The sequence below is a fragment of the Aethalodelphis obliquidens genome, unplaced genomic scaffold, assembly GCF_003676395.1.
Source record: "Aethalodelphis obliquidens isolate GAN/ISIS:26980383/991018 unplaced genomic scaffold, ASM367639v1 scaffold17, whole genome shotgun sequence".
In the NCBI taxonomy this organism is placed as follows: domain Eukaryota; kingdom Metazoa; phylum Chordata; class Mammalia; order Artiodactyla; family Delphinidae; genus Aethalodelphis; species Aethalodelphis obliquidens.
This window is the reverse complement of record NW_020837961.1, coordinates 22,103,760-22,129,934: the sequence shown is the minus strand read 5'-3', so window position 1 is coordinate 22,129,934 and position 26,175 is coordinate 22,103,760. Positions and strand designations below refer to the sequence as shown.

General features: G+C 35.6%; 1 protein-coding gene across 3 annotated transcripts in view; it reads left to right on the top strand.

The window, feature by feature from the left end:
- The window catches only part of INPP4B (inositol polyphosphate-4-phosphatase type II B), a 493,426-nt gene that overhangs the window by 85,855 nt on the left and 381,396 nt on the right, over nucleotides 1–26,175 (top strand). The window lies entirely within an intron of this gene.

Here is a 26,175-nt window from a genome sequence, read left to right as displayed (position 1 = left end):
TAATTATATATATACATGTACGTACACACATACACGCACATATTTATATAGACATGTGTATATATATATATATGGTTTTACAATTTTACCCTCTTTTTGTTCTCAAAACAGAGTTGAGGATACTACTTTTTCAGTATTTTCAAGAACAAGGAATATTTTCCTACCCCTTGACCAATTTCTGGGGATCAATGTCAAGGAGACATTACTAAAGTTTTTAAGAAACACATTTATAACTTTATCTATAATAGACAAAGGTATTTAACTAACATATATGGGTTAATACATATATTAACAAGATTAATATAAATACAAATATAAATACAATATATATTAATATAAATATAAATACATATAAATACAAGATTTTTAATTTAAAGTACTGCATTAGGACTCTGTAGAATATTAGTCATTAAGATGCTTATGATATGAGAGTTCTTCCATCCATAACAGAGTAACTGGTTTTCAACTTACCCTCCTGATGTAAACAACTGTCAACCTGGACAAAATACAGTAAACAACTGTCTACTGTCATTGAGCAACGGTCCAAGAATTTGATCCTTGTTAAAAGGAAAAGAATGTGAGGTGAGCCTCACATTGTTTTGACATTTCTGACTTGGAGGAGGGAAGTAATCCTGAGCAGAGAGTGGCAATCTAATAGAGAAAAGAAGGCTAAGATTGAATTTGGGGCTGAATTATCTGATTCAGAGATAGAGATTTCCTGGGGGCCTGAGAGTTGACTGGAGATGCCAGGAATTGTACAATGTCAGAGGTAATGACTATCCAGTTGCCCAGAGCAGAATAACACTGATGAATACCTCAACCAGTTGAAATCCCAGAAAGGTCATGCTTTGCAAGTAAGGACCATACCATAGAGGTGGGGCCACACCCTAGGGCTAAAGACAAAACTACAGTAAGTCTTTCCTAACAAAGAATAAAGAACAAGTTTGATGGGATTGAGAAGATCATCCAGTAATTTATCTGCCCATCAAAACAACTCAATATTATTTAAAGGAAAACACCTTACTCAAGACTCCATTCATTGTCAGATGTATAATGTCTAGCATAAAGTAAAACAAAATGAGCATTGCTGGTCATGTGAAGAAGGAAGAAATTGTGGCCCAGGACTAAAAGAAAAAGTAGTCAACAGACACAGAAACCTAAATGGCCAAGATGTTGAAAATAAAATACTAAAATTAGGTGTTACAGCAGTCTCTTTATAATAACTATGTAAAATAACTATCATAAATATGTTCAAGAGTTTAAAGAAATCATAGGAAAAAATCAGTGAAAGGACAGAGATTCTCAGCAGCAAACGAGAAGCTAAAAGAAAATATAGTATTGAAATTCTAGGACTGAAAAGTACAAAATCTGAACTTTAAAAACATTACTGGGTGGGATGAACAGTAGGTGGAAACTGCAGAAGAAAGGGTGAGGGAGACCAACAGAAATTACCCAATTGGAAGAACAAAGAAACAAGTTTTTTGTTGTTGTTTTAAATAATCACAGTCTCAGTTACATGTGAAGTGATGTGAAGAGGTCTAGTATGTGAAAATAAGAGTCCCAGAAAAAGAGGAGAAAGGGATGGGGCAATTAATGTCTGAATAAATAATGGCCAAAAACTTCCGAAATTTGCTGAAAATAACACAACTAACCTACAAAATCAAGAACCCCAGAAAATCACAAGCGGGATGAATACAAAATAAATCACCCTTAGTCATATCATAGTTAAACTGCTGAAAAACAAAGATAAAGAAAGAAGATTGATGGGACTTGCTTAGCGGTCCAGTGGTTAAGACCCTGTGCTTCCAGTGCAGCAGGTTCAGGTTCGATCCCTGGTTGGGGAACTAAGATCCCACATGCCACAAGGTGCAGCCAAAAAAAAAAAAAAAAGAGCAGTCAGAGAAAAAGTGCACATTACTCATAGGAGAAACATGACACAAATTATGGATGACCTTTTTAATCAGAAACAATGGCAGCTAGAAAACAATGGAACAGTATCTTTAAAGTTCCCCAAAGAAAACAAAAACTCAAATCTGATGAATATATGCAAGAAACTGAGGATGAAATAACATTTTCCAATTTAAGAGAATTCTTGGTCTGCAGAATTGCACTATAAGAAAAGTTAAAGTAGGTTCTGCCAGCTGAAGGGAAGTGATACCAGGTAGGGACTTGTATCAACAGGAAAGAATGAAGGGCACTAGGAATCATAAATGTGTCAGTAAATATGAAAGCCTATTATATTTTTATTATTTTCTTTAACTGAAAACTGACTATTTAGAACAAAAAGAATATAATCTGTGGAGTTTATAAGATATGACAACAATAGAGTAAAATGGAGGGTAGATGAGATCATGCTGTTGTTAAGATTCTTACTTTTTATCTGAAGTGATACAGTAATAATTAGAAGTAGAGTATGATAAAGTAAGGATGTAAAATGCAATATTGAGAGATATCAGTGAAAAATTATATGAAGAGGTATAAAATTAATAAAAAGGCCATAGAAGAAATAAAATAAATGCTATCTGCAAGAGACGAACCCTTATTCAACCAGCATATGTTGCGGTAAAAGATGGGAAAATGTGCAAACAGTGACCTGAAATTAGAAAGCTGACATAGCTATATTTAGATCAGACAAAGTAAACATCAAGAATAAGGTTGTTACTTGAAAAAGAGAGATATTTCATAATGATAAAAGGGTCAATATGTCAGATGACATAACTATCCTACATATATATATATACCCATAACAGCATTTAAAATACCTGAAGCACAAATTGGCAGAACTAGAGGGAGAATACACAGATGCTCATAGTTAGTATTTTTAGCAGGCCCCCGCCTCAGCAACTGATAGACCAAAAAAAAAAAAAAAAATCAGTAAGTATATTAAAAACTTGAAAACACCATCTATCAAATTGATCTAAGTTATATTTGTAGAATAGCTTTCTCAACATCTAGAACACACAGAGCACTTGCCAAAATAGGCCATGTGCTGAACCATAAAAGAAGTTGCAACAGCTTTCAAAACATCAACATTTTACAGAGTAGTTTCTCTGATCTCAATATGTACAGTAGAATTAAATTAGAAAAAAAAAAAAGTTACCTGGAAACTGGCAAAATATTTGGGAGTTAAGTAACACATGACTTAAGTTACTCATGGGTCAAAGAAGAATTTCCAGGGAAAATTAGAAAATGCTTTAATTTAAATAGAAATAAAAACACAACACATTAAATTTGTGAGATGCAGCTAGAGCAGTGTTTGGAAACAAATGAACACTTTTAAATGCTTATATCAGAAAAGAAACACTTAAAATCAGTGACCTAAGTTTTCACATTAAGAAGCTAGAAAAGGGAGAGAAAATTAAAACAAGTAAGTTGAAGAAAGAAAATAGTAAGTTGAAGAAAGAAAATAGTAAACACAAGACAGAAAACCAATGAAATGGAAAAAGACAAAGAGTTAAAAGGCTAGAACTTGGTTTTTTCAAAAGATTAATCAAGTTGATAAACCCTTAGCAAGACTGACCAAGAGAGTACAAATTACCAATACTGGATTTGAATGAGAGGCTAATAGTATCCTAAAGATACTAAGAGAAATATAAGGGGATATGAAAAATGAACCACTTTAGGCCAGTAAATTCTACAATTTGGTTGAAATGAAGAATTTCGTTAAAAATCACAACTTATCAAAACTGACACAAGAAAAAATAAAAGATATGAGTAGTCTTGTATCTGATAAACAAATTACATTTATAATTCAAAACTTCCCCATAGAGAAAACTCCAAGGCAATGTGGCTTCACTGATGAAATCTATCACATATTTAAGGAGAAAGAACTTTCAGTGTTATACAAATTTTCATAAAATATAAGAGGAATGAGCGCTTCACAACCCATTTTATAACATCATAATTTCCAAACCTAGAGACATTAGAAGAAAGTACATTCCATTATTCCTCTTGAACAGAGATGAAAATTCCTTAACAAAATATTGGCAAAGCAATTCCATTACATATAAAAAGGATAATTTATTATGAGCATTTGGAGTTTATCCCAGGAATGCAAGATTTGTTTAACATTCAAGAATTAATCTTATATTGTACCACACTAGCAGAAGAAAGGAAGAAATTATATGACCAACTCAATGGATACAGAATAAGTCTTTGAAAAATTCAACACTCGTTCATGGTAAAAACTCTGTAGCAAACATCATTCTTATTTAATGGTTAGATTCTGAATGCTTTCCAGCTAAGATCAAGAATAAGCAAAGTGTCTGATTTATTCTAATTGTGCTGGAGGTCCTGGTCAATATGAATAGACAAGAAAAAGACATAGAAGTCCTAACAATTCAAGGGAGTAGTTAAAACTGTCTTTATTCACAGAAGATATATGTATGTAGGAAATTTTAACAGGTCTAAAATTCAACTACTAGAAATTATAAGTGAACATGAAAAGGTCATAGGGTGAAAGGCCAATTTTACACAAATCTATTTCTATGCACATAGAGAAACATTTAGAAAATTCATTTTAGATACATTATTTATAGAAGCAACCCCTAAATATAAAATAATCAGGGAGATTTAATAAAATATGTGCAAGTCTTCTACAATAAAAATTATAAAATTTTGCCCGTGCACCACAACTACTGAGCCTGCACTCTAGAGCCCGTGAGCCACAACTACTAAAGCCCGCGTGCCTAGAGCCCGTGCTCTGCAACAAAAGAAGCCACCACAATGAGAAGCCCACGCACTGCAATGAAGAGTAGCCCCGCTCGCCGCAACTAGAGAAAGCCCACGCACAGCAACAAAGACCCAATGCAGCCAAACATAACTAAATAAATAAAATAAACTTATATAAAAAAAATTATAAAATTTTGCTTAGAGAATTTAAAGAAGATCTTTAATTCATGTTTATGGGTTAACGATCTCAATTTTATTAAGATATTAATTCTCCCAAAATTGATCTATAAATTCCACACAATTCCAATCAAAATCCCAGCATATTTTGGTGGGGGCGGGTAGAAACTGACAAACTAATCCTAAAATTATATGGAAATGGACAAAACCTAGAATAGATAACATCTTGAAAAAATAATAAAGTTAGGGAATTTATATTTCCTAATTTCAAGGGTTACTATAATGCTATTGTAATCCAGACAGTGTGGTACTGGTGTAAAGAAAGACAAATAGGTCAATGGATTAAAATAGAGTGTCCAGAAATAGACCTGCTTGTAATGGTCAATTGATTTTTGATATAGACACCAAGGCAATCCTTGAGGAAATTCTTTGCAATAAATGTTGCTGGAACTGGATGAATCTATGTAACAAAACGAACACCAGCTCTTACTGTCACTAATGAGCTATATTCCAAACTGCAAGTGCTAAAATATAAACTATCTAAAAGCCAACAAAATCGACTATTCTCAAGAATTGTGCAGGACATGATTTGTAATATATAGCTAAAAAAAAAAAGCACAAACCATAAAAAGAAAAACTGATAATTGGAGTTTATAATTATGTAAAACTTCGTTTTTGAAAGATACCAATAGGAAAATGAAGTGGCAAGCCAGGGTTAGGAAGAAAATACTCCCGACCGAAAAGTATTCCAACAAAAATGTATTTGACCAAAGATTATATACAGAATTTAAACATTGCTATTGCACAATAAAAAAATAAAAATAAATTAATAAAAATAGAGCTACCATATGATCCAGCAATCCCACTCTTGGGCATATATCTGGAGAAAAACATGGTTCAAAAGGATACATGCACCTCAATGTTCATTGCAGCACTGTTTACAATAGCCAAGATAAGGAAGCAACGTAAATGCCCATTGACAGAAGAATGGATGAAGAAGATGTGGTGTATATATATATATATACAATGGAATATTACTCAGCCATTAAAATGAATGAAATAATGCCATTTGTAGCAACATGGATAGACCTGGAGATTATCATACTAAGTGAACTAAGTCAGACAGAGAAAGACAAATATCATATGATATTACTTATATATGGAATCTTTAAAAAAATGATACATATGAACTTATTTACAAAGCAGAAACAGACTCACAGACTTAGAGAATGAATTTATGGTTACCAGGGGGGAAGGGGAGGGGGAGGGACAGATTGGGAGTTTGGGATTGACATGTACACACCGCTATATTTAAAATAAAAATGGCTTTGCATGAAGAAAAAAAGATAAAAATGGGAAAAAGATTGGAATAGTCTCAAATGCACATGTAACAAATGAGTGATAGATATATAGAAAATGCTTAAAATGACAGGTCATCAGTAAAATGCAGGTTAAAGCCACAATTATCACTACCTGTGGACTGAATGTCTAAGACTAGGAAAACTAAACACCAAATTTTGGTGACAATGTGAAGCAAATGGAATTCTCATGTTTTGCAATATGAAACGGTACAACCACTTTGGAAATTCCACAATCTTAGTAGCTTATGGAAATAAAAGTTTATTGCTTGTTAAATTTAAGTTTGGCCATTCCTGGTAGGTAGAAGTATAGCATCATGCTATAGGGATCCAGGATCCTTCCTTTTATGGTGTCTTGGTGTCTTCCTCATTCAGCTAGTAGAGAGGGAGGGAGAACATGGTGGATTATGGAAGAGGATTTTATAGGTCAGGTCTGGAATATGTGTACAGAACATTTGTCTGTACTCCATCAGCCAGCTCTCAGTTACATGGCTGCACCCAGTTGCACAGATGGCTTGGAAGTATAGTCTAGGTCAGGGGTCCACAATCCCCTCCAGCAACCGGTACCGGTCCATGGCCTATTAGGAACTGGGCCACACAGCAGGAGGTAAGTGGTGGGCGGGTGAGAGAGCAAAGCTTCCTCTGTATTTACAGCCGCTCCCCATCACTCGCGTTACCACTTGAGGTCCGCCTCCTGTCAGATCAGCGGCTGCATTAGATTCTCACAGAAGCACGAACCCTACTGTGAACTGCACATGTGAGGGATCTAGGTTGTGCGCTCCTCATGAGAATCTAGTGCCTGATGATCTGAGGTGGAGCTGAGGGGGTGATGCTAGCTCTGGGGAGTGGCTGCAAATACAGAGTATCACCAGCAGAGAGGTTTGACTGCACAGAGACCACAGTAAATCAATTGCTTGCAGACTCACATCAAAACCCTATCAGTGAGTGGCAAGTGAAAACAAGCTCAGGGCTCCCACTGATTCTGCATTATGGTGAATTGTATAATTATTTCATTATACATTACACTGTAATAATGGAAATAAAGTGCACAATAAACGTAATGCTCTTGAATCATCCTGAAACCATCCCACCCCTCCCCCATCCATGGAAAAATTGTCTTGCATGAAACTGGTCCCTGGTGCCAAAAAGGTTGGGGACCACTGGTCTAAGTGTGTGCTTAAGAGCAAAGGGAAACGGGTCTGGTGAATGTCTAGCCAGTGTCAGCCTTACTCACATTGCTGTGACAGATGTGGGCAGCCATTTGTCTGATAAGGAAAACACTAGTTTGGGAGTTTGTTAGTTCTAGCAGTAAATGCATGTTACCTTGGACAAGAAATTTAAAATGTAGGGGGGTTAAGGGAATGGGATTAGAATCAGACAGATTCATTGAAATGACAATTTCTTAACCTAGTTGACCCCCTAATTAACCAGTTCATGCCGTGGATATTATAAAATAGGCAGCCATTGATATACTTACTAGTTCTTAAAGACTGAGTTTTTACTTTTGTAAAAGAGAAACCATGATACCTGTTCCTATTCATTCTAGGAATGTCCTGAGGGTCAAACGAGATAGTGTCTCTGAACTATCTGAACTATGTTATGAAAAATAAGTTATTCTCCTTAGCTGGCAAAGAAGTATTGATCTATATGATGGTCACATAAACTCAGATTTTGGAAAAGAGAGCCCTTTTTGAATGAGTATCATTATTTACTGGTTTCTGTGGCTCAGAGATACGGACTCTCGGTCTAAAAGTTAAATACCTAAGGTTTTCTTGTTTGTTTTTTCTTAATGAGAAAATGTCCACTCCAATGAGATGTTTCTAAAAACATTTAGATGAAGGTTGAGATTATGCCTGGTTTCTGATTGCTTTGTTCTCTTCTCTCAGTTTTCTGGCCTAAGATCAAATTCTCCTCTATCAACATAACTTTATGTCTCCCTTAGTGTCATGTTAAAAAAAAAAAATGTGTCTATGCATGCCTTCTCTGAAAGCTATTTACATTCCCCAGAAAAGAGAAAGCTAATAACCTAAAAGCCCACACAGAACAAGGATTCTCTGATGAGTAGTGAGGTATCTCTGCTTTAGTCCCCAAATAACAAGTTAACACTCTAATTTTAGTCCCCCTCTTGACTGCATAGATATTTTAAACGTAGACATCATTATTAATCAAAAACTAAATATGAGACCCCTAATTGTAATTGTTTTCATAGTATCTGAACAAAGAGACCTTTTTTCTGAGGAATTCCTTAGTGTACAGATGTTTTCTTTCAGAAAATTAGATGTCAACTATTGTTTAAATTGCTTTTTTCAAAATATTCTGGAATTTAATTGATTATATACTCAGGCCCTTCTAATTCTAGTGTTTCGATGCTTTAAGGTATGGTTTACTGGAAGCTGTGGCTTTAAAACCTAAAGATAGGCTCTATCCGAGGTTTCCTTTAATAACTATTTCTAAGTTTTTCATAAATTTGACATATTCTTATCAGATATATATATATATTTCCAGATATATGTATATTGGTGTTATTAAAATACTGATAACTTTATTTCCTCAAAGCATATTCGTTTGTCCAAATACTTTGAAATTTGTTGAACAAATCTATATTAAATTTGTAAGTTATATTGATTTTTAAGATGCTTGTTTTTATGTTGACGTTATTCCTCAGCTTCTGTTTCCAAGTTAGCCGACCGTTGCATTTTAATCAAACTGTATAGGGCAGCCATCATACTTCATTCACCTGATAGCTTTAGGTGCTGTTTTCTGGGTCTTCTTAAGTTTAATTCTTAAAAATAGTAATAAGCACAGTACATGGTGTTCTAGGGTGGGAAATTTGTTCTGATATATTTACAATAACCCTCTTGTGATGTATGACATTCTCCAGTTCTTATCAGCTGCTCCATCACTAAGATTCATGTTCTCAAGCAGTGGTCTAAAGATTTCCAGACCCCATTCCAACCCTTTCTAATTAATTTTGAGCCCTGGATTCTATGGGTAGGTCATCTTTTCAGTGTCACGTTTTCCTTAAATATCCAAGTAGTAATACTCCTTGAGTCCTCATTCTATACAATGGCAAGGAATCTAGGTTTCTCCCCAAGAATTTCTGAGACTCTCTAGCGAGTGTTCTTGAATTCCACAAATCTGTTCTGGGTGCTGTTTATTTCTTTAGACCATCCCGCTGCGTTTAATCATATAGTTGCATCAATCCTGTCTTAGCTCCTTGCTTTCCAGTTTGATCAAAACATACACACAGGCTATACAGCAGTTCATAAAGCATAGGATTTCAAGTTTACAACTTTGACTAAGATCTAGGGAAACTATGATGCAAAAATGGAAACTTAAGACTGAATATCAGGTATCACAGCTTCTTAAGTCCATTAACACCATCCACTCACAGAGAATTTTTATTCGCCTTTGCTCTATGTACCCAAAGAATGCCACAAGGAGGAGGTATTTTGGGAAAGTGGTAAACAAACAAACAAAAACTGGCTCAAAAAACTCTTTCTATCCTGAGTCTATTATGTTTTCTAGAGTGCTTTGAACATAGTAACACTCACAAGTGGAGGCTGGTTTTGCTGCCTGAGCACCATGATTATGTACTTTGAATTGTTTAGCTAACTCTATTGTCAGATCCTTGGCATTGACCTGTGAAATGGAGGCAAACACATAGCATGAGTTCAGTGATTATTATTGGTTCCTACTGTATGACCACGATTAGTTTTGTATTCCTGGAGATTATTACACTCCTTCAGACAAGAGTTCTCCTCTCGCAAGACCCTTATTTCTGAGGACTATGGATAAAAGAAGCCAAAAATTAAATTTGCATCATAGTCTCTGCTCATACTGAAGATAATCTTTTATGTCATTAAATGTAATATTGCATTATTTATTTATGGAGCATGTCGTCTATGTGCTGGTCATTATTCCAAATACTAGAAATAAAATGATTAAAACATGCACATAGTCTCTTTCCTTATGAAGCTTATGGAGTTTACAATCTAATGGGAATTGTAAGCTCTTCAGTAATGAATCGCACAAATTAAGACACGATGTGTCACAAAGGAGAAGTACTAGATACTATGAAAGCAAATAATGCAGGAATGGACCAGCTCAAGAACGTCAGCAAAGGCTTTAATCTCTGTACAAAGCACTTTCATATGATTTACTCCTCTGGCTCATGGATGCCTTAACACACACTGATACATACATAGCTTGTATATATGCCTAATTATCATTCAAGGAGTTTCAGGGCAAGGGAAGTCCAGCACAAAGACACATTCTACATTTTACTTTTGAAGCCGTTAAATATCAGAAATATTGAGTGTTGAAGTTCTGAGGGGGAGGGGGGAGATGGTAAATAAATTATTTTTCTTTTCGCCTAATGTTTTGGAAGGAACTTATTAGTAGACACAGAAATCAGACACATGGAGCTTTAAATAACAGTTTTATTACTAATAAAAGCTCGATTAGTTGATGTGACATACTTGATGCTAGATGGAGCTTCTAACGTTTCACTCTGAAATCAAACTTAGCCACCCAGTCAGATAGAGCTGGACAAATGCAAATAGAGCATGTCTCGCTTGGGGCAGAGCCCGCTCATAGGCTTAGCACAAGGTAGGAAGCAGAAAGAATGCACAGTTTCCTCTGATTGAAAACAGAGTGAGAAGCCCAGGTGAGTGAGGGGGAAGAGAAGGGCAGGAGTGTTACCCTAGTGCAAGTCTATCCCCAAAAGAGTCCTGAGGAATGGAAGCCGTACCATACCACAACCAGGTTCTTTTTGTTCCCTTAATCCATGTGGTTTAACAATCAACCCTATGGCTCGCCAGAGTTAAGTCTGGCCCCTATGGAGGAGGATGTTGTTGGTTCCCAGGAAGTCCTGCTCTTTACTTATAAAGTTAAGAATGATACTGCTCCTTTGTGTATCTGGTGGGAAATTTAGTTTTTACTTCTAAAGCGGCATTGCCTAATATAGCAGCCACTAGGCACATATGGCTTGTTTAAGTTCAAATGAACTAAAATCAAATTTAAAAAATTAAGTTTCTCAGTAACACTAGGCACATTTCAGGTGCTCAATAAACAGATGTAGCTGCTGGATACACTCTAGGACACAACAGATTAGAACATATTTACATCATCAAAGAACCATCTATTGGATAACAGTCCTCTAGATTGCACTGAAATGGGGTAGGGTAGTGCATTAGTGAACTCCAGGACTTTGCTTTACCCTAAGACAAAAATATACTCACTTTGTTTTGACTATTTTATTTTATTTTTTTGAAGTACTGTTACTGTACAATATTATATGTTACAGCCGTCCAGTATAATGATTCACAATTTTTAAAGGTTTTACTCCAATTATACTTATTATTAAAACATTGGCTATATTTCCTGTGTTGTAGATCCTTGTAGCTTATCCTATACCCGATAGCTTGTACATTCCACTCCCCTACCCCTCAGGTGGCCTCTCCCCTTCCCTCTCCCCACTGGTAATCACTAGTTTGTTCTCTATTTCTGTGAGTCTGCTTTTTTTGTTGTTATATTCCCTATTTGCTGTATTTTTTAGATTCCACATATAAGTGATATTTGTCTTTCTCTGTCTGAGTTATTTCACTAAGCATAATCCCTCTAGTTCCATCCATGTTGTTGCAAGAGACAAGATTTTATTCTTTTTTATGGCTGAGTAATATTCCATTGTGTGTGTGTGTGTGTGTGTGTGTGTGTGTGTGTGTGTGTGTGTGTGTATACCACATCTTCTTTATCCATTCATCTACCAATGAACCTTGGTGTGTTTATATCTTTTTGAATTAGTGTTCTTTTTTTCCCTTTAGAAAATACCCAGAAGTGGAATTGCTGGATCATATGGTAGTCCCTTCCTTCCTCCCTCCCTCCCTCCCTCCCTCCCTCCCTTCCTTCCTTCCTTCCTTTCCTTATTGGAACCTCCAAAATATTTTCTATAGTTTCTGTAGTGCCTGTGTCAATTTACATTGCATCAACAGTGCATTAGGTTTACTTTTTCTCCACATTCTTGCCAACATTTGATATTATTTGTTGTCTTTTTCACCACAGCCATTCTGACCAGTGTGAGGTGATATCTCGCTGTGGTTTTGATTTGCATTTCCCTCGAGATTAATGATGTTGAGTACCTTTTCATGTGCCTGTTGGCCATCTGTATGTGTTCATTGGAAAAATGTCTATTCAGGTCCTCTGCCCATTTTTTAATTCAATTGTTTTTTTGGTGTTGAGTTGTATGAGTTGTTTATATATTTTGGATATTAACCCCTTATCAGAAATATCATTCACAAAGATCTTCTCCCATTCAGTAGGTTTCCTTTTCATTTTGTCGATAGTTTCCTTCACGGTGCAAAAGATTTTTAGTTTGGTGTAGTCCCATTTGTTTGTTTTTGTTTCCCTTGCCTGAGGAGACATATCCAAAAAATATTGCTAAGATCAGTGTTAAAGAGCACACTTCCTATGTTTTCTTCTAGGAGTTTTATGGTTTCAGGTCTTACATTTAAGTCTTTAATCCATTTTGAGTTTATTTTTGTATATAGTGTAAGAAAATGGCCTAGTTTCATTCTTTTTCATGTAGCTGTACAGTTTTCCCAAAACCATTTATTGAAGAGACTGTCTTTTCCCCATTGTATATTCTTGCCTCCATTTTCATAGATTAGCTATCATATAAGTGTGGGTTTATTTCTGGACTATTCTGTTCCATTGATCTATGTGTGTGTGTTTGTTCCAATACCATGCTGCTTTTATTACTATACTTCTGTTGTATGGTTTGAAATCAGGGAGTGTGGTACCTCCAACTTTGTTCTTCTCTCTGAAATTGCTTTGGCTATTTAGGTTTTTTTGGTGGTTCTATACAAGTTTTGAGATTGTTCTAATTCTGTGAAAAATGCCATGGGTATTTTGATAAGGATTGCATTGAATCTGTACATTGCTTTGGGTAATATGGGCATTTTAACAATATTAATTCTTCCAATTAATGAGCATTATTTATCTTTCAATTTATCTGTGTCATCTTCAGTTTCTTTTTTCAATTTCTTATAGTTTTCAGATCTGCTTCTTACATTGGGCCCTTTTGTTCTCTACTTCATGTAGCACAAGTAGGGTTTGCTGCATCTGAGTATCTTCTTTCTTTTTGATTTTGGTCCATGCATTTGTTTTTCTCTCATATTCCTCTGAATTTTTTAATAGAGGAGCTTCTGTTGTGAGAGCTATAAAGCCATCCATTTCTAGATGTAGCAAAAACATCTAATATTCACACAAATTTTATTTATCTTCACCTCCCTGAATGGCATATCATTATTTCAGAAGTGTTTTGTCATCTCATTAGACAACATCCAATATAGACCCAGATGAGCTCTAGCATCATCCTCCTTGTATTTTCTTTAGTATGTCTCCTCTAAATTGTTTCCTCTTTTGGAGTCATAGTTCATTAGTGTCTTGAACTTATCCCTTTAGGACAGTAATGTGCTGGTAAACTGGCTCTCTAAAAAACAAAACTAAACAAAAAGTCCTGATTTTTAGTATTTGCCCATTTTCCAGATATAGATACTCCCATGACTGATTTCAAGCCACTATTGTGATATTATTAAATGCAGATTTGGGGGAGATGTGGTCACATGGGCTGGAGCAGCTGCTCCAGCATAGCACTACTTTAGGGAAACACAATACCATTCTTCCATCTACAATTATGGAACCACATTGAAACTAACCCAGTAACATTCTGAGTTTTTGACACTGATGTTTGTGTCTTTACTGCTCAAACATAACCCTGATTTATGAAATCAGGGTTTCTGGCTCTAGAAAGATAGAATCATTGGGATTTTCAAGGTGTGATTTGCCTATTGCTCATGCAAGAGCACGCATCTCAATAGCTTTCTAGATCCCATCTCCCTTAGGAGAAGTCATTCTGGTCTATTTTAAGTTCTTGACTCTCTTCTTTTGGCCTCAGTATTTTGGGTCTCAATCAGTTCTTCCAATATGGAAACAACTAAAGTAAGAATGATAATGAGATAGTAATTTTAGGCACTGGCCTTGAATATAATAAATCCTCAAAAATGTTAACTGCTATGGTAAGATTTTTGTATAATTATTTTATCCTGCACTTCTAATCTACCATTTTAGGGGACAATATGTGGTATCTCCTAACGTCCATCCTTTTAAAGAAAGCAGCCTATCAGATTTAGTCTTTTTTTTTTTAAGACCCTAAGTCCTAAGTTGTCTTTGACAGACCATAATCATGGGTTCACTGAGTCTCTAGCTGGCTCCTTGCCTTTGATATATTGAAAAAAAGTGTTTTTATTTGCTTTGACATTCCTTGAAAGGTAATCTTGAAAGTTGTTTTTTGGGGGAAATGTTTTATTCCTAGATAATACTCCACCTGTAGGCTATTTTGTGGGCCTCCCTGTCATCCTCGTTCTTTGACTGTCTGTCCATATTTTGAAAGATGATCTTTAATAGGGACAGTTTATGACATTTGACTGGTAGTATTTACCGCTTGTGTGCAAAGCTACTTGAAAGAGCAAAATTTCAAAGCTGTGTTATCTCCAAATTGATGGAGCTGGCTGAACTTTAAACAAATAAAAATGTGTACCTTTTCCCTTACAGTAGTATCATTGTTTCCCTTTATTAGCCATGCCTATAGTTTTGAACCACAGCATGCATTTTTTCCTGGGTTTATAGTAAGGGATTTGGTACGCAGTCATGGGGATTCTTGTAGGCTATTGACTTTCTCTATTTTATTTTTATTTAATTTTTTTTTTATTTATTTTTTTTTTTTGCGGTACGAGGACCTCTCACTGTTGTGGCCTCTCCCGTGGCGGAGCAACAGGCTCCGGACGCGCAGGCTCAGCGGCCATGGCTCACGGGCCCAGCCGCTCCACGGCATGTGGGATCTTCCCGGACCAGGGCACGAACCCGTGTCCCCTGCATCGGCAGGTGGACTCTCAACCACTGTGCCACTAGGGAAGCCCGACTTTCTCTATTTTAATTTAAAATGATTTCTCAACTAATACCGACATATTGCCACCGTATATCTTTTTCTCTAATATTTAACTGTTTCTTTGTTTCCTCACTCTCGTGAGGGTACTAAAGGTAATGTTATTGTGATGATTATTTCTTTGGGGCTCACTCAGTCATCTTTTTTACTACTTCCTACACACTAGGCCACACAAAAGAGAATAAATGCTCCTTTCTTGAAAAGTTTTAATTACTTGTTCTAAGAAATAGATCCCAATCCTCTCTAAACTTTCCAGTGCTAAATCATAGGCCTATCAGTTGATGTTAGGGTAATTAAAACCAATGACCTCATTGTGTTTTTGTCTGAAATTTGATTTAACAGTTTTACCATAGATTTAACAGAATCAGTCATCTATTTTTCTGAAAGCTGATGAAATCAAATCATCTGGTAGCTTTTTCAAAATGCAAAATACCCCAATTATATTGACTGAGACTCTTGAATCCCCAAGTAATTCTGGTTTGCAACATGCTTAAATACCACTTGTTTAATGTGTAAATCTGTTGGATTTTTCAGTCATTCACTCAATAACAGTTTAATTTCTTACTACATATAAGGAGATATGATAGTGTAAAGAGTCAAAAAAAAAACGTAGATTCAGCCATAAAAGGAATGAAATAATGCCATTTACAGCAACATGGATGGACCTATACATCATCATACTAAGTGAAGTAAGTCAGACAGAGAAAGATAAATATCATATAATATCACTTATATGTAGAATCTAAAAAAAACTTAAAAGATACAAATTATTTCCAAGACAGAAAGAGACTCACAGACATTGAAAACAAACAAACTTGTGGTTACCAAAGGGGAAAGGGGAAAGGGGGGAGGGATAAATTAGGAGGTTGGGATTAACATACACACACTACTTACATAAAATAGATAACCAACAAGGATCTACTGTATAGCACAGGGAACTCTACTCAATATTTTGCAATAACCTACAAGGGAAGATAATCTGAAGAAATATATGTATATGTACTTTTTAGAGAAAAAAATAAAAACTTTATCAGACTTTGTTACACTTATTTTATAGTTGAGTATTGCTTTTACTTTAAATGACGTAAGGTGGGGGATGGGAACAGTAATGTTTTTGAAGTTCAGGACCTTTAAGGGTCTTAATCTGGCTGACCCTGCTTTAAGGAAAATGGGGTGATTGCTTTACACTGACAAAGTAAGGGACTGTACCTCCCCTATCTGCCCCCCAAATCCCTGGCAACTTTATCTCTGTACTATGGTATAAAGTACTAGTCTAAAAGATGGCGGTTCAGTTATGTGTGTGTGTGTATATGTATATATATATATGTGTATATATATACACACATATATATACATATATATGTGTGTATATATATATATACATATATATATATACATATATATGTATGTATATAACTGAATTGCTGTGCTGTGCTCCTGAAACTAACACTATATTGTAAATCAACTGTATTTCAATTAAAATAAATAGAAGAAAACATTTACAGCTAAAAAAAAGTAGATTCATACAACAACATGCAAATAAACAACCACATAATAAGCCACCATTACATAAATAATATGGGAATTCCAAGGGAGGGATAACATTTTTCCTGGCATGTATATAGCATACATAGGAGCAGGCTTTTTTGGGTTGGTGAAGTCCCAGTGGGTAGCAACCTGCTGAAAGCTGTCTTCAGACAGGAAATTTGCAGAGACCACAGAACAAAAGCCACTGTGGAAATGGCTGAGACAAAAACTCATGTAGAGAACTAGTAAAGAAGAAGACTGGAAAGGGGCTAATCATAAAATGTTCTGAATAGCAGCCTGAGGTGCATTTTTATTCCATTATACCATTTAATACATCTATTATATGACTATGAAAATAACAATCCTAAAAATTCTCTTTTCTGATATGACTTTTGCCTCGAAGATATTTCTGACACTTCTCATCCAGAACTACATTTCTCCTGGAACCCTGTTGTCTATCCTTTCAGAAGTGCTTGCAGCTTATAATGACCATATTCTGATTATCCTCACCTTCATCTATTTGTGATGCCAATTTTACCAAAGCCCTTAATACCGAATCATTCATCTTATCTCTCAATACTTCATTATTTAGGAGCTGGCATTGGTATAGACAAATGTGTGCAAACTGCCTTGGACTAACTGAGACTCACAAAATCTTTAATTACTCGACTGTGATGGAGATGGCCAGCTGTCCATCAGAGATCCTGGTTCCCTTGCAAGGTGTAGAATTAAGGCTGCTCAGGCCACCTTGCCCTCAGGCGTATTAGGTGACAGTCCAGACCTCATGTGATCCCCATTCTCTCTCTTCCCTAGTCTCCCTGCTGGAATTCCATAGTCAGGGTGACTAAGCCACTTGCTTGAAAGATGGTGAGGTCTCCCTTAGCCTGGGTTCCTGAAGGACTTTATAAAACAGAACTCCTTAACTGTCCCCCTCAGCCAAAAATTGGATCAATGAGTCAGTAACTTTTTTTTTAATTGACATCTAGTTGATTTATAATATTGTGTTAGTTTCAGGTGTATAGCATAGTGATTCAGTATCTTTGCAAATTATATTCCATTTTAGGTTATTACAAGATAACGGATATGGTTCCCTTTGCTATACAGTGTATCCTTGTTGCTTATCTATTTTATCTGTAGTAGTTTGTATCTGTTAATCCCATACCCCTAAGTTATCCCTCCCCACCCACCCCGTTCCCTCTCCCCTTTGGTAACCACAAGTTTGTTTTCTATATCTATGAGTCTGTTTCTGTTTTGTATATACATTCATTTGTATTATTTGTTAGATTCCATATGTAAGTGATATCGTATAGTATTTGTCGTTCTCTGTCTGACTTATTTCACTAAGCACAATATTCTCTAGATCCATCCACGTTCCTGCAGAATGGCAGTATTTCATTATTTTTTTAAGGCTGAGTAACATTCCATTAGTTACAGCTGAATAATATGGTAATATATATCACATCTTCTTAATCCAATCATCTGTTGATGGTGTCAAAGAACACAAAAAAAGCATACCTGATGGTGATCAGATGGATAACTAATGATGGTGTACTTTTTTTTTTTGCGGTACACAGGCCTCTCACTGTTGTGGCCTCTCCCGTTGCGGAGCACAGGCTCCGGACGCGCAGGCTCAGCGGCCATGGCTCACGGGCCTAGCTGCTCCGCGGCATGTGGGATCTTCCCGGACCGGGGCACGAACCCGTGTCCCCTGCATCGGCAGGCGGACTCTCAACCACTGCGCCACCAGGGAAGCCCATGATGGTGTCCTTTTGATTTCAGTCATGTTTAATACTTCTGTTCATTGGTTAAAAGGAAATTTTAAATACGAATGCAATGACATTGCTCAATAGTTTTATTTTAAATTTACTTAATCAGATAATGACTTAGGGATCTAATTCTTTATTAGAAATCCAGTCATCAAATGTTAAGGATCTAAATTATCCCTCAAGGGATGGAGGAACCTGGATTTTTTAAAGTACATAGTACTTATTAGCAGAACTGGGACTTAGAATCTATTTTGCCAGATTCCTAGTTTTGTACAGTTTTCACTATTTCATTTCAGCTAGCTGCTTCAAGAAAAACAAAGTAGAAAGGTTTTCCTTTCCAAAACACTAACATATGAATTTTGTATTGGGTTCCAAATTTCTTTTAAAACAATGGCCTAGTACAACTTTGTTTTCCTCTGATGGGAGTCAAAGAAATGATGAGTTTGTGATCTGAAGAGAAAGAAAAAGAGACAGTCTGTTTGATCTAGCAATTCACATTTCTGCTTTGTAGCAATAGGTTACCCTGGGGAATGATAGACTGATACAGAATCAAAGTATCAAGTGTGTGCAGTAGATATAAAAGTCTTTTGAGTTGGGTTGCTATGCAATGATTCCAAGGCATTGATATTGCATATCTAAGGTGGGACCATAAGGAATTCTCAGATGTTGAAGATGCATTCAGGGAAAAAAAAGAAAGCTTCTGGAATAAATATATTTTGACTCAGTATTAAAGAAGAACTTTCTAATAGTCAAAGATATCAAGAGATAGAATGTCTGATTTTCTTCCTGAGACAGGGAACTACTAAGCTCAGTATCACTGATTGGGATAACTTGGTCAGGGTGGGTGGGGTAGAGGTGATTCAGATGACAGATGGGTGATAGGAGTACATGACATTTTCTCCACAGTGATTTTTGCAGTCCCTTTCTAGCTTGAGATTCTGAGATATGCATATAAAATTTGTCATTTAAGGCTGTTAACTGCCAATGGTAGATGATATGTTAATTGGTCAGATTTTCTTTTTCTTAACCCATCATCTTCCCTTTAATAAGTAATACATGCTTTTTCAAAAAATTTGAGGATTCCTACAAAGTTGAAAAAAAGTAAAATTTCACTGTAGTTTTGTCATCTGTATAATCCAGTTTCATAGCTGCAAACACAGAATAGACGCTAGCTAGTTTAGGAGAAAAGGAGTTAATCTGAAAACATTAGGTAAGGCTGACTTTTCTAACCCAGTAGGCACAGTGCCAGTGACCTACAATGCTTTTATGGACCCGTGAACATGACTTAATTTCTTTTAAAATCTGAAGGAAAAAGAAGAATTTTTAGGTTGGAAGAATTTTTATTATATGATACTGTATCTATCTTTATACCAACATAGTCATAAACTATGATTATATATACATGTACATATATAAAGGAGTGTGTGTGTGTGTGTGTGTGTGTGATGGAGGAAAAGGCAGATGAAGGCACAAGTGCACAGGACCCATTGTAGTCTTAAAGAGCATTGGCTTGGGCTTAGAGGCTGCCCACTCAGGAGCTCTAAGCCCAATCGAATACACATGAGCACTGACTGCTCCAGGACAAACCCCTGATTCCTGCCCCTGGCACAGGCTCCACTGCTCTCACGTGAGCCTGATGGTAGATCCTCTGCCCCTACTGCCTCTGAAGGCTGGCAGAGATGTCAGCTCCCAGATGGATTCAGTGAGGCATGTGCTTCTAAACTGAAGCCTTTCGTGTGCCCAAAGTATAGCTGATAACTCTAATTCGAAAAGATACATGAGCTCCATGTTCCTCATTGCAGCACTATGTACAGTAGCCAAGACATGGAAGCAACCTAAGTATCCATCAATAGACAAATGGGTAAAGAAGACGTGGTACATATATACAATGGAATATTACTCAGCCATAAAAAAAGAATGAATTAAGGCCATTTACACCAGCATGGATGGATATAGAGATCATCATACTAAGTGAAGTAAGCCAGACAGAGAAAGACAAATATCATATGATATCACTTATGTGTGGAATCTAAAATATGATACAAACGAACTTATTTACAAAACAGAAACAGACTCACAGGCATAGAGAACAGACTTGTGGTTGCCAAGGGGGAGGGGGAGTGGGGGAGGGATGGACTGGGGGTTTTGGATTAACAGATACACTCTGCTATATATAAAATAGATAAAAAAGGACCTACTGTTATAGCTCAGGAAACTATATTCAATATCTTGTAATAAACTGTAATGTAAAACAATATGAAAATATATATATAGTATATATTTGAATAACTCTGCTGTACACCAGAAACTAACACAACATTGTAAATTAACTATACTTCAATTAAAAATAAATAAATAAATAAATTGACTGAAGCCTGTACAAGGGTATGTTATCAGAAAAGCCTTGGTCACAGGCTTTCAATCTAGTGTTCTCACCATGTATCTATCCATTCATGGGTAATTTAGGCTCTTAACATGTAAGGAAGACTGAGAAGTGGATTTTGGGCATCCGTCGTTGTGATGTGTAAACATGGAATGTGGAAATTTCCCAAATGTAGGAGAGGTGTTCCAAAGGTAGTGAACAGCCAAATCTACCACATGATAATTGCTGCCAATGCATTGAAATATTAGCATCTGGACTTTCTGGTGTGCATATGCTTTATTTTTCTTTAACAGTTCAAATAAAAGCTATGTCTGTGATTACTGAATATGTGTTATGTAATAGGTGCTATTAACACTATTTGAATTATCTAATTTGATTTTAATTAAAAAGAACAGCCTTTTAAATAGGCAATACTGTTACTACTCTTCCATTTTATAAGTGAGGAAACTGAGACTTGAAGAGGCTAAGTGAGTTGTTCCTGGAGCTACAGTTAATGAAGGTGGGATTTTATGCTGAGTCATACCTGCTATACTACACCTGTTATATAAGAGATATACAACTTTAAAACCTGCTTTTTACTTTTAATATTTTGGCATAAGCTTTTGTAAACCTGGATTCTAAATTCTTCTTTTTAATAGTGACATAATATTGCACCAAATTAATGTAACACAGTATTTTCAAAGATTCCTCTATATTTGAATATTTAGGCTACTTCTAGATGTTTCCTCTTGTGGTAATTCTTTATGTATACACTTTTTTTTTTCTCTATTTGGGTTTACTTCTCTAGATAAAAACTCAGAATCACTAGGTCAAAGCATATGAAAACGTATTTTTGAGACACCAGCCACAATTTTATTTATTTTAATGATGAAAAAACAAGCCTGTTAGTTCATCTATTCAACATTCAGAACGTTTATTACATGACTCCTTTGTACTGGGCATGGTACCTGTAATACCCTGATGAATATTTGATGGTCTTACCTAAAGGGTATTATGGTTCAGTAGGTGTTAAAATAGAGTGTGTCTGAAATGAGCATCTTGTATGAATTATATATGGTAAGAATGTTTCCTAGATTTTCTGCGACAAGGTAGGAATACTTTTAGAGTTCTTAGGGGTTATAGGAAAGTGGCATTCAAAGCAATTTCAAAATGGCATCAAGGATGAACGTTTTCTCTTCTTTGCCAGTTTGTTAGATGAAATATTATCGGTCATTGTTTTAATGGTTATTTCCTTGAGTACTAATGAGGTTGAACATTTTCTCCATGTGTTCGTTAATGAGTTGTTTCTTCATTTTGAAGTACCCTTTGGTATTTTGGTATTTAGTATTTATATAAAACAGATTTTGGTGTATTGCATTTGTTGTAAATAATTTCACATCTGCTTTGCTTTTTAACTTTTTTTAAACTTAGGGAAATTGTTTTACATAGTCCAATCTACCTGGCATTTTCTTTCTAATTTCTTTTAGCACTTATATACTTCAGAAGTAGACTTGACCTCTCTAAAGAGGCATATAAATAATCAATTCCACTTTTATTCATTTCTTTATGTTGCATTTCATTTGTATTTAATTCCATAATATAGCTGCAATTTATATCTGTGTCTAATGGGATATATTAGATTTTATTCTAAAAAGATAGGCAATTATCTCAACGTTATTTATTGAACAGTTTCTTTCTCATTAATTGGTGGTGCTCATTTTGTCATACACTGAATTTAGATTCCCTTTCTATATGAATTCATAAAGTCCTGTGCCCATTTGTCTCCATTTCTATCATAATGAAAATAACTATTTTTTTCCCATCAATCTTTCTGAGGGCAGGAGTTGTGTTTTCCCTTTAATAACTAGCATAGTGCTTGGCATATGACAGGCATTATATATATGTTGAATGAATGCATAAAATAGGATGTTTCTGGGGTACCTATATTTTCCCACTATTCTGTATGTCAGTTTCTATGCCAGTTCTGCTCTATGTTAAATGTTGTGTCACAACAATATATTTCATCATTAGGTAGAACAAAGAATCTCATTAATATTTGTATTCAGAATTTTCTTTATGATCTATACTCTTTTTGTTTTTATAAATTTATTTATTTTATTTATTTTTGTCTGTGTTGGGTCTTTGTTGCTGTGTGCGGGCTTTCTCTAGTTGCGGTGAGTGGGGGCTACTCTTTGTTGCAGTGCATGGGCTTCTCATTGCGGTGGCTTCTCTTCTTGCGGAACATGGGCTCTGGGTGCATGGGCTTCAGTAGTTGTGGCATGCGGGCTCAGAAGTTGTGGCTCACGAGCTCTAGCGTGCAGGCTCAGTAGTTGTGGCACACAGCCTTAGTTGCTCCGTGGCATGTGGGATCTTCCTGGACCAGGGCTCGAACCTGTGTCTCCTGCGTTGGCAGGTGGATTCTTAACCACTGCAACACCAGGGAAGTCCCATGACTCTTTCTTCACGTTAACTTTAGAAAGTTTTAACAGAATCTAAAAGTATCCCTACTAGAATTTTGATTGGAATTATGCTAAAAATATAAATTAGTTTGGGAAGAAGCAAAGTTTATGTTGTGAATATTTTCCCATTAATGCATGTGTTATAGTCCTTATTTTCCTTTATAGCTTTTTATAATTTTCTTTACAGAGTTATTCATAAGTACTTTATTGATTTTGTTGTTACTGCTGTAGTGAGTCAGGATTATTGATGCTATTGGGAGCTGCATTTATTTATTTTAAAAAATTTACTTTTTGTTTATTGCTATTATATAGAAAAGTTATTGTTACAAATTTATCTTGCATCCTGAAACTTTTCTTGAACCATTTTATTAATTGTTACAGAAAAATTTTTGTACTTTTTTAGTTGATGTGAAGATCTTCAACACTTGAGAATAATCTCATTGTCAGCTAAATTCTATTTTGTTTTTACAATAAGGGATGGAAATTGAAGAATAAAAGTGAGATTTAAAAAAACAGCTTTTGGAGATAGGATTAAATTTTTACATCTATTTTAGAGACAGATATTATAATAGATTCTGGTAATTATATATATATGTATATATGTATATATATGTATATATGTATATATAGGTATATATGTATATATGTATATATATATATATATATATATATATAATCTGGGAAACAGGTTTTAACTGCTGGCTCTTTCAGGGGACAAATATTTGAGTTTTTCAGAACCGATGAAGACTTCCTTTTACAATTTCCTGACATACATGTTATTATCTCTTCCTGGTCTTTTCTAAACTCCACCCCACTTAGCTCCTGCCTTTGGCATAATATCCCAAAACCTCCCATGGATGGGGGCTCTTGACCTGGAATCACCAGGCTGTCTGAGACCAACAACAAGGCATCTCAAGCCCAGCTTTCTTTCATGTGGCAGCATGGAAAAGGCAAATGTCCAGCTCTGACTTTGGCTATGTCCCCATCACACCAGGACTCCTGGGTAGAGGGAAAATGTGAGTTATGAGAGCCCCATTTAAAGCCACAAGAGAATGGATATAGGAAACAAAGAAGCATAAGGTGGAGCCCAATAGAGTCTATTCCATTTTTTAAATATTGTATATTTTATTCCTAATCAATAATGTTCAATTTAGTTGAACATCCAGAAGTTGTCTGAGATAGAATTTTCTATTTTCTAAAGAAAACTTTTGTGTCCTAATTAAGGCACATATTTTATTTGATCATTTATTGTGAAGGTAATGATAAGTGTTAAATAAGGCTTTTGTTTGCATTTACTCTGTGGAATATTTATTTAAGGCTACCAAAACTTTGGTGGGTTTGGGTTAATATTGGTTCTTGCTACATCATGGGAGCTGACAAATAATAACACAATGGGGACAATACAAGTATGAAAGATCCAGGCTCACATAACACCATTGATCCTTCTGCATCATAGAATTTTATTCTTTAGACTTGCACAGTTATCCAGTTTACATTCCATGTATTTCATCATCACTGTCATGGGTTGACCTTCCTCTACATGCTTTACTTGTATTTTTGGAAGTTATTTTAAGGGCTTGTTTGGACTCCCTGAGACTACATTGACCTCTGGACATCCACATTGCAAGATAGACTCATTACTTTTGCAGATGTAATGACACCTCAAAATATCAAGAGATGTGCAGTCTGTTTTGGTGATAGGAACAAGACACTGTAATCCACTATGAGTACAACAGAATCCAATACTTAGTTTGGGGTGGATTAAAAAAGATAAGATAATGAATTACAGTTTTGTTCAAGTGTTAGAATAAGCCTAATGAGTAAAGTTACTTCAGACACCTAATGATGAACTAGACCATAGTGTTTTTTGCAGAGTCTACCTGAAAAAAGCTTAATATAGCAAACTTATGACTTTTTTACATAACTGGCATATTATTTTTATCTGTTGTGTTTAGAAATCAGTTGATGGTTTACATTTTCTTTAGTAGCAACTGATTAGTCTCATGCTTTCTCCTATTATGAAACTATTTTTTCCAACACTTAAAGGCAACTCTGGATCTATCAGAATCAAAAATAAAAATCTTCAGAAAAATTGTGATAAGGTGTTTGTTTTCTCCAAATTAAATAAAACCTGGTGTTTGATTTAAAGCTGACTCTGTAGTTTTCATCCTCCTGTATTAAAAACCATGTAGATTGGGAAGAAATATGAGAATGTGAGTGAGAAAATCTTACATCACATCTGTATTGCTGACATGACTGGAAGAAAGTTTTGAATTAAGTACAGCAGTTAAAGAACAAGTTGAACTCAATAAAAGTTATCGCTCTCTTTTTGACAGAGAAAATGAAATCTTGGTAATGGATAGTATATTTACAATTTGAAAATGATCATTCCTGATCATAAAATAGGAAAAAGAACCAGGTGGTAGTTTTGGATACATCTGTTGAATGATACATAATAAATATTTTGATAAGCCACATGTCATAGTTGTAAAATGCCCAAACCAGATCGCTGGGTTCAAATTTAAATAGTGACACAAACTAGCTGTGGAATTCTGAGTTGCCTCACCTTTCTTTGCCAATTCCTCTGTCTATAAATATGGGTAATAATAGTACCTACCTCATAGGGTCGTTCTGTTGGGCGTCACCAAGGCCACCCTGAGTCTCAATGATTTGCTAGAAGGGTTCCCAAGATTCAGAAAAGCTGTTATACTCACAGTCATGGATCCTTACAGTGAAAGGATACAGATTAGAATCAGCAAAGGGAAAGGACACATGAGGCAAAGTCCAGCTGCCAACTTCCAGATGTCCCTTCCCAGTGGAGTCACATGGGGGTGCTCTTAATTCTCTCAGC